At 40.4% G+C, this 12,872-nt stretch overlaps 1 protein-coding gene and 1 long non-coding RNA gene across 2 annotated transcripts in view; both read left to right on the top strand.

Moving 5' to 3' along the window:
* Window positions 1–12,872, top strand: part of LOC132987429 (uncharacterized) — a 56,013-nt gene that overhangs the window by 23,539 nt on the left and 19,602 nt on the right. The window lies entirely within an intron of this gene.
* Window positions 3,699–12,872, top strand: part of LOC132987410 (vasorin-like) — a 28,776-nt gene continuing 19,602 nt past the window's right edge. Inside the window, exon 1 of the mRNA XM_061054463.1 lies at window positions 3,699–3,947. The gene's annotated coding sequence lies outside the window, so the exon portion shown is untranslated. The remainder of the gene's footprint in view (window positions 3,948–12,872) is intronic.

Below are 12,872 nucleotides of genomic sequence, written 5' to 3'. Positions count from 1 at the left end.
AGAAGACATGACACAGCTGTTTTTACAGACTCAGTAGCTCTCCACATGATGAGTTAATTCACCTTTAAGTGTTAAATTGGTCTCTCTTTGAACTTTTCAGCGACGTTTCTGAAAATGATAGGCCAAATATGAAGTTCAAATGTTTCAAAGCCCTCTTCACACAGGTTTGTTAAATCCTTGCAGATAAAACTTTATATACTTTGATTTGTGCGGTGTTTGAGAGTTGCATTTTTAGATCTTTGAAGTGACAAATAAGAAACAACTGAAATGCAAAAAAGGTCCATACTTCTTAACAGTTTTGATCCAAGTAAAGAACGGAGCTCTGTTAAGAGCTATGACCAGATCAAATAGAGGGCAGAGTGCAATAACCATGGCTAAGTGCATATATCATTTTTTTTTTTTTAACTTGTTGGTCTTTGTCTTTTTTTCTTTTTGGGCTTCAGTCAGACAGTGGATCAGGTAGAGAGAGAGTGGGGAACGACACTCATTAAAGGGGCCAGAGGTCAGATTTGAATCCTGGCTGCTCGCCTCGAGGACTACAGCTTCTGTACATGGGGTGCACGAACCAACCACTACGCCACCGACACCCCTGTTATTTGTTTTTAACCTATCTGTTGCTCTTTGTCTTTGTTCTCTCACCTCTACCACTGAGAGAAGCCATGAAATGTTGTTGTACAGCTGTGAGATGGCCATCATTTATTCTATTCTGTTCTGTTGTATTCTATAGCTCCCTCCCTGATTGATTTGAAAACAGTAGCCACCTCTTCAGTTTGCTGTATTGATTTCTTCCCATGAGAAAATCCCACGCCCGTGTTTCACTGTAAAGCTGCAGGAGTGTGAAGGATCAGGGTTGTTGTGTTTGTTTTCTCACACTGCTGTCAAAATCTGTTCCTCTTTCTCAACCTTGCAAGTTTACACACACACACACACACACACACACACACACACACACACACACACACACACACACACACATTTACACACAAAATCTGGGACAATGCAATTTAACATCGTTTCAATGCAGAGCATGAAACTGATCTGCTGCACAGAGCGTTTATAGCCCAAGTGTTCCCATTAATTTAGCAACTGTGTGAAATAAATTCCACATATTGTATTCTTTGTTTTTTTTTATTTTGCTTTGACACGGTATACGAGACAGTCAGCTACTGCTATAAACAACAACACACCTGTGAAAACCCGCAGTCAGACCTACACCATCCACGGTCAACTTTCATGCAGATGATCAATGCGTTATGATGTAACGTTGGGCCAATCAGATTGCTGCTAATATCTGTAAAAAAAAAAATGCGATAATGAAACGTCTTCAGTTGAGAAGTAAACACAATAAATCAAGTTCACAATCGCTGTCATAACAGACTCAAACTGTTCCAATCATTTCTGTATGGATGGATTCTGATTTTTTTTTAATGCTGCTGTTATTCATAGAAATATTCTTCATTGTTTTACCCCTAATGAGTCTCTTTGCCTGAATGTAAAGCACTTAGACTGTCTCTACTTTTGAAAAGTTACACAGAAATAAAGCACATTTGCTAAGTTAAAAAAATATTCACACTTTTTTTAAAAACAAGACTAACTTCTGGTAACATTGAGCCAATTTATTAGTGTCTTACTCTGAGTGAGCCATGTAGAAACAGGATTATATCTGGACAGAGCTCACACATATACTGTATGTGTATGTGGGTCTATGGGGTGATGTAGGCCTATCTGAATGCATGTAGCCTATTTAAACATTATATTCACTTTTAGGTGTCTTGTATTTCCTTTTGTTATGGATTATAAACGTGTTTATGTGTTTGAATTGCTGAGTTACACTAGTGGATATAATTGTATGTCAGATATGTTGATAAACATTTCACCCGGCTGAATGCAGCATGGTGAAAACGACGAGGGTCTCAGGTTTCCAAGTGTTTTTGAACACAGCACGGCCCTGTGGTTTGAATTTAGTGTGCTCGCTCACAGCTCGTTTTCAGCTTTAGGTGAGGGGAAGAAGTATTCTGTTAGTGGTACACCTGCAGAAACTTTCCCAAGACTGTATAAACACACAGGCTTCAAATGGAAAGGCAATCTTACATGCTGCTTTGGAGCAAGAACATATTGTGTTGGTGGATTTTAGTGACTCAGTTGGCATGGATTTTTATTCATAACTGAAGGTACAAGCAAGAATTCTATGAATGCAACAATCCTCTTTAGTTCCATTAATGTTGATTATGTATGCATGTTAGTTTACATGTTTCAGAACATTTCCATTAGAGCAGTTTCAGGATTGGAGTCATATTAAAGCCACCACATACGTGTAGGTTCAGTGTCATGCTCATTTAGCTAAACCTGTACAACTTTGTGTTTTATCACAACACAAAGGTGATGACAAATAGGAGATATAGTTACTCCTTGAACGATGTCTGTTGCTACAAGTGTTCATTCAGGTTCAGACCTCGTGAACTACCTTGAATAAAAACGTTTAATTGAAGACAAAGTACATTTTGTAGTATTGAATATTTAATTAGGGGCTGCACAGTGGTTAGCCCTGTTGCCTCACAGCGATGAAGTTCCAGATTCGAATCCCAGTCAAAGTTAGCATGTTCTTCATTTTCTCCCCTATATCTCAAAATCATCCACACAAAGAAAACGAAGATATACTGTTTGGAAAATAAACTTTGTAGAGTGTTGGTTTGTTTGAATAGAAACTTAAAGATAAGGAGTGACCAGTGGAGGTGGGCAGCACGACTCCAGCTGACCTGTTGGATGTCAGTGCAGGCACAGAGGGCATGCTCCAGTTGTTAGACGAAGCCGTTTTGGCAAAGCCCGGAACGCTCTGTACAAAACTGATTGACCGGTTTGTGTGCAGCATTATGTGGGAGTTGCTTTTGCAGGACTCTGGCACATCTCACCAAAAAAGCAAGCCCATTGTTTCTCCAAATCCAACGCGAGGACAGCTGTTGTACTCACCGGTGGATGGGCAGCCAGGAACGGCACACACGAGCATGAAGGTCGAGCTGTAGGAGCAGAGAAGTTTTATTGCACCTGATTAGGCGGGACATGCGTGTAAGTATTGGTTTGACATGTATTGCATGATAAATCTCAGAGCTAACACTGCCCACTTGTGACACTGATGTCCAAAAATGTTCAAAAACTTAAATCAAAAAATCTCAAAAACATGTGGATGGTAACTTCTTACTCTTTTAGAGACTTGATATCATTTACTTAAAATCATAAATAACATAGACGCTTTTTGTAGATTTGGGTTTCCAGGGGCTTTGGTGTACTCACACAGCTCTGGTCGGCATAAGTTTGAGTCTTAATCGTTAAAAACGTATGCACATTGTGAAGAATGTATTTTTTTTCATAATACAAAGATAATTAAGTTTAGAACAAAGACGAGGAAAGATTACAAAACGAATTAAAAGGCCTGTAAAAAGCTGTAAGATTATTCTTAGTCTTAGTCAGACTTCGTCAAATCAGCTTCTAAACAGCATTTAGTAAGATTTGGTGTTATCTGCAGATATCATCTTTCCTGCTGTGGATACAGGTCTATGTTACAGGTGCAGACAGTCTATGGTGCAGACTGCTAGGGGGGACGAGCATGAGCGCGCGCTGTGGTTCCACACTGGTCCCGCCCACTTCCCTCGGCTTGTTTAACTACTCGCCTCCTTCACCTCAATGAGCGCTATTGTTGGACAGTCTGTGAGCTTACGAACGCTGGCGGAGCCGGGTGTCTACTCTGACAGAGTGCGCTGCACTGATACACCTTTCTCTTTGAACTCCGAGAGGACGTTGAATCTGCTGCGGCATAGGAAGTTAAACACAGATATTTTTTTCTGTTTTATTTTGTTCGTTTGCATAGACGGACTCGATCAGAAAGTGGATGAAAAAGTTTGGGTAAAAGCTGCCCGAGCGCATTCCAGCGGATTTTGGATTACTGTACCAAGGTAAGAGTCTCCAGCGCTTTCTCACCCTCTTACTGTGATTTGAAGACTTTAAATACAATACAGATACAAAGGCATCTTTTTGTGCACACTGTGAATGACAATAGTAGCCTACATCTACATGCATCTCAGGATAGATTAATGTCATTTTGATGGCTTTTAGACAATATACATTATCCTCGTGCCTGAAGTCTTATAGCTGCTGATATCGATTAAAACCCACACAGTTAATCGGTTATTCTGTTACAGCTGACACAGGCTGTAAATCTGATTGCCTAATTGATCCAGCATTCAGCTTCTTGTAGTGCCTTAAAATTTACCCAGCGTGCTTCACATCTGAAAGCGTCCCTTGTGGACGGTCTCCTCGCATTCCTGTCCCCGGCGCACGGGTCACTATCTCGGGTCAGGATCAGCCGTCAGACGCGCTCAGAGGGAGGCTCTGGGCAGACACACACTGAGAAGAGTGTTTTCTTGCGGAGAAATGTGGAAACAGGATTAGCTCTTATCGTGGTCGTTGCCTCAGAGCGTGTATGTGTCGAATGGATCGGATTAGAGGTCGTTATCTACCCCTCCGTGGGTTCTGTCACTCGTGGCTGTTTGTTTTCACCTCAGATTAGAGACTTCTAATCTTTGTGATTCGCTGCTGATCCCTGGAGACACATCAACATACTCCCTCTGGGATGTAAAGGCTGTTTGTGGGTTTAAAATTGTTTCTTAACGGTGCCTGCATACAATGTGTCCTCTGCAAGATGTTGTGTGTGTGCAGAAGTTTGCACGTCTGCACTGAGGTGGTTTTAAGCTCTATAGATGTTATATTTCTATTATTTTCTTTAGAGCGCTAAAACCTCCTTCATTAGTCATCTTATAAGCAAAAATATCAAATATTTTCTGGTGCAGTGACCTTAATGCCAGCATTTGTTGCTCATTATAAAATTTGTGAATTGGTAAATTAATCTTCCCAATATATTTGTGTTTAATTTGTATTTATTGTTCAGACAAGGTCAACTTTAAACGTGACATCTTCTCTGTGATTTTCGGCTTTTTTTTTTTTTTTTTTTACTGTTTCATTAAATTTCTTAAAATAAAATATAAAAACCATCAAAAATCGATTGAAATAAAACATTTTAAAACAGGAGCTTCCTAAGTGCCAAAATCACTTTCGACAAATCAGCTGTTTACTTTTTTAAAGTTTTTTCTTAAATCAAGAGTGGGACACAGATTTGTGCCACTTCAAAAGTGTGCAATTGCTGCTTTTTTTCATATAATTAATTTAAATAATCTAAGGTTTTAAATCAAACAAGAAAGGAAATTAAGAATCCAAAGTGCTTGAGGAAGGTTTGATCAGCATTTTTAGGATTTGTGAGATATTACATATTCATAGACAAAAAGGAAACGCTGCATCTTCAGCTGCGATATTTGCATGCACATGTGTAATCTTTGTGTATAAATATTTGATATGGGTAAATAGTGCAGTGACAGAATAAGGATCCCTCAACATGTAGAAAAGAAGATCAAATACACCCCAGGGATCTTTGTAAACATTTGAACTTCAAGTAAACCTGCACTAGGTGTTATAAAAATACATGAGCAGTGCGTTGCAGAGTTTGTATTGCACTGCTGCAGAGAAATCTAATAACTCTGAGAATTGATATGCAGACCATGAGCTGCTGTCTTCACCTAACATTGCTCTCCGCTGCCTTCACTGTCTGTGTTCTCTGTGGGGAGTTTTCAGTACAATAAGAGCTCTCCAAATTAATATTGGTTTGAGAGCAGAGAGAAAAACGAATGCAGCGTGGAGTTCGTTATAAGTTTGGGAAAAGCAAAGAGAGGTGGAGACAGAGCGATGGGGTGAGGTGCGTAGAGAGGGAGAGCAAAGCAAACATTCCTGACTCGGTGTCTCAGCAATTTAATTAAGGTTTTTCTGAGATGCTGCAGCGAGCACCTCGAGGTGAAGGCTTAACCCCACTCCCTCCCCCGTTTCCATCTTGGACTAATCCCGAGGGTCAGCTAATAAGTGCTCAGGTCATGCCACCATGACAACTAAATAGGGGTGAAACAGGAGGAAAGCTCCCCAATCAGGGAGTTAATAACGCTATGAAGGAAGTTAAGAGGTACAAGGTGAGGAGGATGGACAGTGTGTGTGTGTGTGTGTGTTTCAGTGTGTATGTGTGTTGTGTGTGTGAGAGAGAGAGGGTTTGTGTGTGTGTGTGTGTGTGTGTGTGAGAGTGTGTAGACGAGGTTTCAGTTGTTATCAGCCTCATCAACTTAGAGCCCCTCCTCTTAGTGTGGTTTAAGTGTGCCCTGTGGTGTTCTAAAGTTTCACTCATATACACACACACACACACACACACACACACACACACACACACCCTCCCTCCGGGTCACATTTCGGTCACTGTACGACTGCTCGGGTACACTTTATAGTGAAATAAAATCAATGACACAACTGGCTGTTTTTCATTTTCCTCCACACTTGTAATTGCATCCTGAAACACGTGATGCACTGACGGCGAGATTTTACTCGGCTTTCAGGAACAAAACAAACCATCTCCCTGCTTTTTCAGTCGCGACTGTTTTAGCTGTTCTGCGACTCCTTTTCCTGTCCTCCACATCCACTGTGTCTTAAACCAGCAGCTGTGACATTTTTACCGCAGCGCAGAGGCTTGTTTCCAGCCTCACCCCTCCGCTCTCTTGTTCTGGTCTTTGTTTGATCTGTTTTCCATCTTGCTTTTCTGCTGCGAGCCTATATTTTTTACTTGACTTCTCTTTTTTTACGAGTCTACCATTCAGTCTCCAAATCCTCATGATTCCAAGCTCCATTTCAAAACGTAGCATTTGTATTGGATGACTCCAATAAGTTTTCTTAAGGGTCTAATGCAAACTCTCAAAAACATTTCCTTGTATTGTTTGCATTTGGTAACTGTGGTAGGTTTAGGATTAGAAGAAGATCATGAATGTGGTTATGTTAAGGTTTAAACTAAATACTGAGCTTACATTGCAGTTTAATAGAGGATACAGTATTAGTGGAGATTCATTGTAGTTTTGGTCTTTACGAGCTGCAGACGTAGATTTTGTATCAACGTGAAATAAAACCTCTGATGAATGTAAATCAAGTAAAAACAAAAAACTGAAAGGTTTCACTTCGGTTTGTCTCAATTTGGCTTCAAAACAGTCTTTTTCATTTTGAGCACAAGTGGAGGAGGTTTGGATCTGTCCCTCCTCTTGCCGTTTTGCAGGTGTGTCGTTGGGGTGGGCCGGGCGGCTTGTCAGCTCATTTGGGAGCGTTTAAGGAAGCAGGGACCACGCAGATGGAGCGGACGTCCAGTGTTGGGCCTCTGACTGCTGATAAATCATTCTTGCTCAGTGCAGTCATTGTGCTGCTCAGGGCTGATCCCTCATGGACAGGCTGACCTGGAGCTTTGCAGACTATTTACACATTCACTGCACTGCTTCAATCATGTATGTTGAGAAGTTGTTTCTATGTTCTTGCTTAAATATTTTTCCATTTCAATCAAATCTTTTTATTATTATTATTCTTTTTTTTATTTTTTTAAAATTTGATCACTTTTCTTACCAATTGTTTTCCTAATGAGTGAAGATGCCAATTCACAATTCCATAGACCCCCTGAAGTTTTATTTTGCATGTAATGCAAATAATATTATCCAGGTGTGCTTAATAAAAAGCCAATTAATTAATGAATTTGAGCTTGACGGAATTAAGGGGATGATTTTGCATGGGTTCTTTTTACGTCACATATTACCTCAGGAGACCCCCCGCCCCCCCCCTCCCCTCTGACAGGGATAGTCTCCCGCTGTTAGGAGCATATGTGAACGGCTAGGTCGGGAGAATCTCCGGAGCGGCCCTCCTGAAATTATCTAGATATTTTCAGGAGTGCATATGAGAAAGTGGCTTTAGTGTCTCAGTATTTGTTAAATGTTTTACTTGTTGCCTCACCTTTACGGCCCCATGTCAAAATGTTGCCTTAAGCAACTATAACATGAATTTGCTAAACATGCTATTATTGAAATGATACTGCTAAATTTGGTTTCAGTTTTCAGCACATAAAAAGACTCGCGTTACATCTTTACAAGTTTCCCTGACACCCGGGGAATACTACACTGAAGCCTACAACAGGCTGAGACTTAACATGCTCACCGGAGGGGAACCTGGACTTTCCTAGAACTATAACCCCCCCCCCCTTCTCTACCCCCAGGGAGTATTTAGGGGTTGCTATTTCTTTACTAACCAATGGAGCATGTCTCTAAGCACCTTCCCACCCCCATCCTCATTGTGTGTTGTATAAACACAGTGGTTCAGTAGGAAGGTAAAGAGCGTGACACATATAGACTCCTCGTAACATTCCTCTGTGGTACCAGGAGGCACCATGACAGAGAGATACCGCCAACACTCTAACATCATAATCCTGATATCAGCAGTTTTTGACACAGTGTATACCCCTCATGATGATTAGAAAGAATGAATCTTTTGCAGTATATATTAAGATTAGTTGTGTGAGTCATTTATTCAACACATTCATATTTGAGCAGGATCTGACTAAAATGCTGACGATAACATGTCTATAAGCAGTTTTCTTCAAGCTAAAAGGCTGACCAAGATTGAAATGTATGTTAGAAAAATTTAAAGGGGCTAGACATTTGTGCAAAATGACAAAGGCTTGCAGAATGTGCATTGCTGTCTTTGACATGCATTTATCCCAGAACAGACTGTCAGTATCAGACATTTCAACCAACCAGGGCACTGACCTCCAATAATAATAATACTAAGCTTTCAAATGATGTTTCAGCAAAAAGACAGAAAAATCCAGAATGCCCCATGGCCATGTCATCCCCCTTGCTTCCACGCCTCCATCCTGCCTCTACCTGAGGGCGAGGGAGGTGTCTGTTTGTGTGCTGGTCTTGGGGTTCGGGTGTGGTTGATAAGGGGAACCCCACCTTCCAGCCCCCTTTTTTCTGAGCTCTTCTCTTTTTTTTTCTCCTGAGGGTACAAAATCCTCATTTAACAGCCTTCATTCCCTTACACACTCTCTCTCTCTCTCTAACACACACACACACACACACACACACACACACACACACACACACACACACACACACACACACACTGAGTGCAGGTACACATTTCCCTGGGGGCTGCAGGGCCTCACAAAGTACTTCAAAGGGTGTAGGTCTGGAGGTATTCTGAGCACATCGTAGTCACAAAAGGTGATGACAGAAGCCGCTTGATACCTGGAAGAAAACTAGCCATGTTGGCGCGTGTGCTGAAGTCCACGCTCATGTTGTGAGAGTTTGTTAAACCATTGCCTCAGGTGTACGTTTGGGGGGATGTGTTTGTGCGTTTGTGTGTTTGCCTTAAGGTCTCGTTTGACTCTCCTTTTGGCATGCGAACCACGCTGTCACGCTGCAACAAGTCAGTGTTTTTCTGTTTGCCTTCTCATTCTTTAACATTTAGGAATGTTGCAAAAAAAAGTAAAAGTTAGCAACACAATTCTGAATGTAAATGCTAATTATAACCAAAGAATCTACAGAGGTTTAGGACTGTACAGTAAAACTTAACAAAAGTATTTAAGAGGCATGTTTTCAGGTGTCTACATTACATATTACTGTTTATCAAAAGGCGTTAAAAATGACTTTACACCGTGTAGTTAAAGTATTTGATTATTCTTGATAATCGTTTGAAAGTGTTAGTCAAACAAAGTGTTGCTCATAGTGCATTATAATGAACTATTTTAAGTCCATAAAGCTAAAGTAGACAATATGATTTCATTAGAATGTTGGTTCAAATAAATTACATTCAAACTTTAACAATATTATATTGAAATGTTCCTTAAATTAGTGCCTGCCCCATTGCATTTTTAACAAAAGAATGTGTCCAGTGTGAATCAAACAACCAATCAGGGTAAGCTTGCACATAACAAGCCAATCATAGCCATGTTGTACAAAATGCATCATTAGGTGTTACTTGTGTCAGCAGCTCTCTCCTGCTCCCCTCAGCTTCACGCCCTCAATGGTGCTGAGATAACAGTGACTGTGCTGTACACACAAGGTGCTACTTTTTGACTTTCTGATGTATATTTATTGAGTGTCAGTGTGTCTGACCTCTGAACCTGACACTACTAGCTGAGTGGGACAGACAGTGTGCAGTGACAACAGTTTATGAGCATTTTTGGTGGGAGCAGTTTCGCAGTGATATGAGGTAGAGCGAGAGGTCCTGTTGATTACTACAACTCTGATGTACTTAGATGCAAAATGTATTAGTGCTTATTAAGATCAATAATTTGTGACTGATCAAATACTTAAATATGAAATAAAAAGAGAGTCTTGGTAGTGTTGTAGTCAAGACCACACAGACCAAAACCAGAGTGCTCTGAGACAAGACCAAGACCAAGGCAGGGCGAGACTGAGTCAAGACCAAGACCATAAATATCACTGAAATGATCATCTTATGCGTAGGGGGCGTGTCACTCATTTAGTCCGTGACTCAGGAAAGGTTGCGGCCGTATTATAAATACGTAAATTATAAACTAATTGAAGTTATTTGTTCTTTTTTAAAGGGGCGTTTTCCTTCTAACCACAGTAATGACATGGAAAAATAGCCAGACAGTGGTGGTCTTGACTGGTCTTGATTTAAAGAAATCCAGAGTTCCTCCAGTCTGAGACCGAGACAAGACCGAGTAAAATGATTTCGAGACCTTCAAAAAGTGGTCTTGAGACCAAGACGGATTTTGAGTACTTACAACACTGAGCCTTGGATCAAGGTTGTTGGAGTCGTGATAAAAAGCATACAAGTAAAATGTATCAGACTGATCACAACTATGGAAAGAATGTGGAATGAACTAACATTAAGAATGATGCGTATGTGAGGAGTGTCAGGGCGAGGTGGTTCAATAGCTTCATTTGTTTTCTCTAGAAGTGCAGATTCTGATCTGCTGACCTTTTTGCATATTTGACACATGTTGTAGAAACCTGGCAGGAGACTGTCTGCACCTCACAGAATCTCTTGTTTTGTGTAACATTCTCAGTATGAAAAATGTTAGACTAGTGGGATGTGAGTACATATAGATTGAACAAGTGAAATGGCATTAAAGTAGATGAGATAAAAAAATTCAGATGGATTAATAACCATGAATGGGCGTTTAGCCTTTAATTCTGAGAGTTTTATCTTGAGTCAGAGGATGATTTTACACTAACATATAGACTGCAGGGGTTTTTTATTAATTGCATGGTGAGACAAGATGTGTAATTGAACCCTAATGGAGCAGGAGTCATGCTACATTAAAAGTATATCAACAACACTGACTGTCTGCTGAATCACAGAATTATCTGCAGGTGTGGCACCAAACTTGTCCCTCAACAAATTAAATGGGGGAAAAAAATAACTGACTTGACTTGTTTGGCCCAAATTCAGACCCATTGTATTTGTGAGCAGTGATGATAAATTAATCCTGAAGTGATTATGCTGCTGCTACTACAGTTTGTATTTTTGCGGCTGTATGCCCAGTCTTGCCGCACTCAGGTATGCTGTAATACCCTGCATTATTATTAACGTCTCTAGGACTTGGCAAGCATTGTGCTATGTGATTGCCAATTTAATTGTTTTCTTCAAAACAGCTAGCATCAAGGTAGGGCTGCGCAATTAATTGCAACTTGGCAATAAACACACCTAAAAAATCAGAATTTATGAACGTAGACAGGAACATTAATAAATGCAATAAAGCAATGGATTCTCAGTTAGATAAAGCTTAATATGTCTATTAGCTTCCCTCAGAGTAATGGGTGACAGTTTAGTGGTGAAAATACAACTGCTTTTCGGATTTATTTTGGATTTACCAACAAAATGTTGAAAAAATCACGCTATGTGGCACATGTGTATGAGCAACTCAGGAAGTTTTCAGGAGCAGACTCTTGTGAAATGTTTTAGAAATGTTCAGGAGCGGCTCTAGGGAGCTGATTTTGATTATTGATTGGGCAGTTGCTCTTCCCTCTGTAACACATACATCACACACACAAGCACACACATCACACATGCATGCACACACAATCACAGTCTTTGAGGCCTCGCTGCAGCTGGCAAGGGATTAAAAGGTCAGGAGTCAGAGACGGGGACCAGTCAACCCACAGACCACAATGAGAAACTGACAAAGTGGAAGAAACACAGGCAGAGAGAGGCAGGAGACGTACAGGCAGAGTGCTGAATTACAGTCAAACTTAAAATTCAGACAACTCAAATAAGAAGTAATCTATACCTTCAGAGTGAGGGTTCTTTGGTTCACCGTGTTTGCAGTTAGCCTGAAGTCGATTGTCTGGTGATGCTTGGACCACCTTGGAGAAGCAAACATTAAACCAGCAAGTTCAGGCTTGTGCAAGAAATTCAACTGTTTGCTGTTTGTTTCTTGCTCTCAATGTCAGAGATATTGTCAGAGGGAGAGATGTTTTGAGGTCAGCTGTAATAAGTCAGAACCAAGTTCTGTATATCGAGGAGGGATATTAAAAAGGATGAAAGGGACTGGCTAAATCATCTATGTAATTTAAAGTATCCAAATAAAACTTCTATAAAAGTTAGTTCTTCTGTAAATTAAACAGCTTTGCCCGGAGCTGCACCACAAAAGAGCAGAGACAGGAAAGAGCATTGTATTGTTGTAGCTGACATTGCGCTGTTTTGTTAGCGGTCAAATTGTAACTCAAACATTAAAATATTTAGAATGATGTGAATAATTGCTCCAAGCAGACAACAATACACTTAAAATGACTGACTTAAAATCCAGTATCAACACATTAATGATATTGTTTTTTAGTTGCCAAGGCACAAATAATTTCCCCATCGTATACACATGGCATGTTGTGAGCTTTTAATGGATTCAACACATAGCTTTTTATGTGTTCATGGTATAAGCATTTGGGCAAAAAGTC

This window comes from Labrus mixtus, chromosome 2 (assembly GCF_963584025.1).
Source record: "Labrus mixtus chromosome 2, fLabMix1.1, whole genome shotgun sequence".
NCBI lineage: Eukaryota > Metazoa > Chordata > Actinopteri > Labriformes > Labridae > Labrus > Labrus mixtus.
This window is presented reverse-complemented; position numbering and strand designations above follow the sequence as displayed.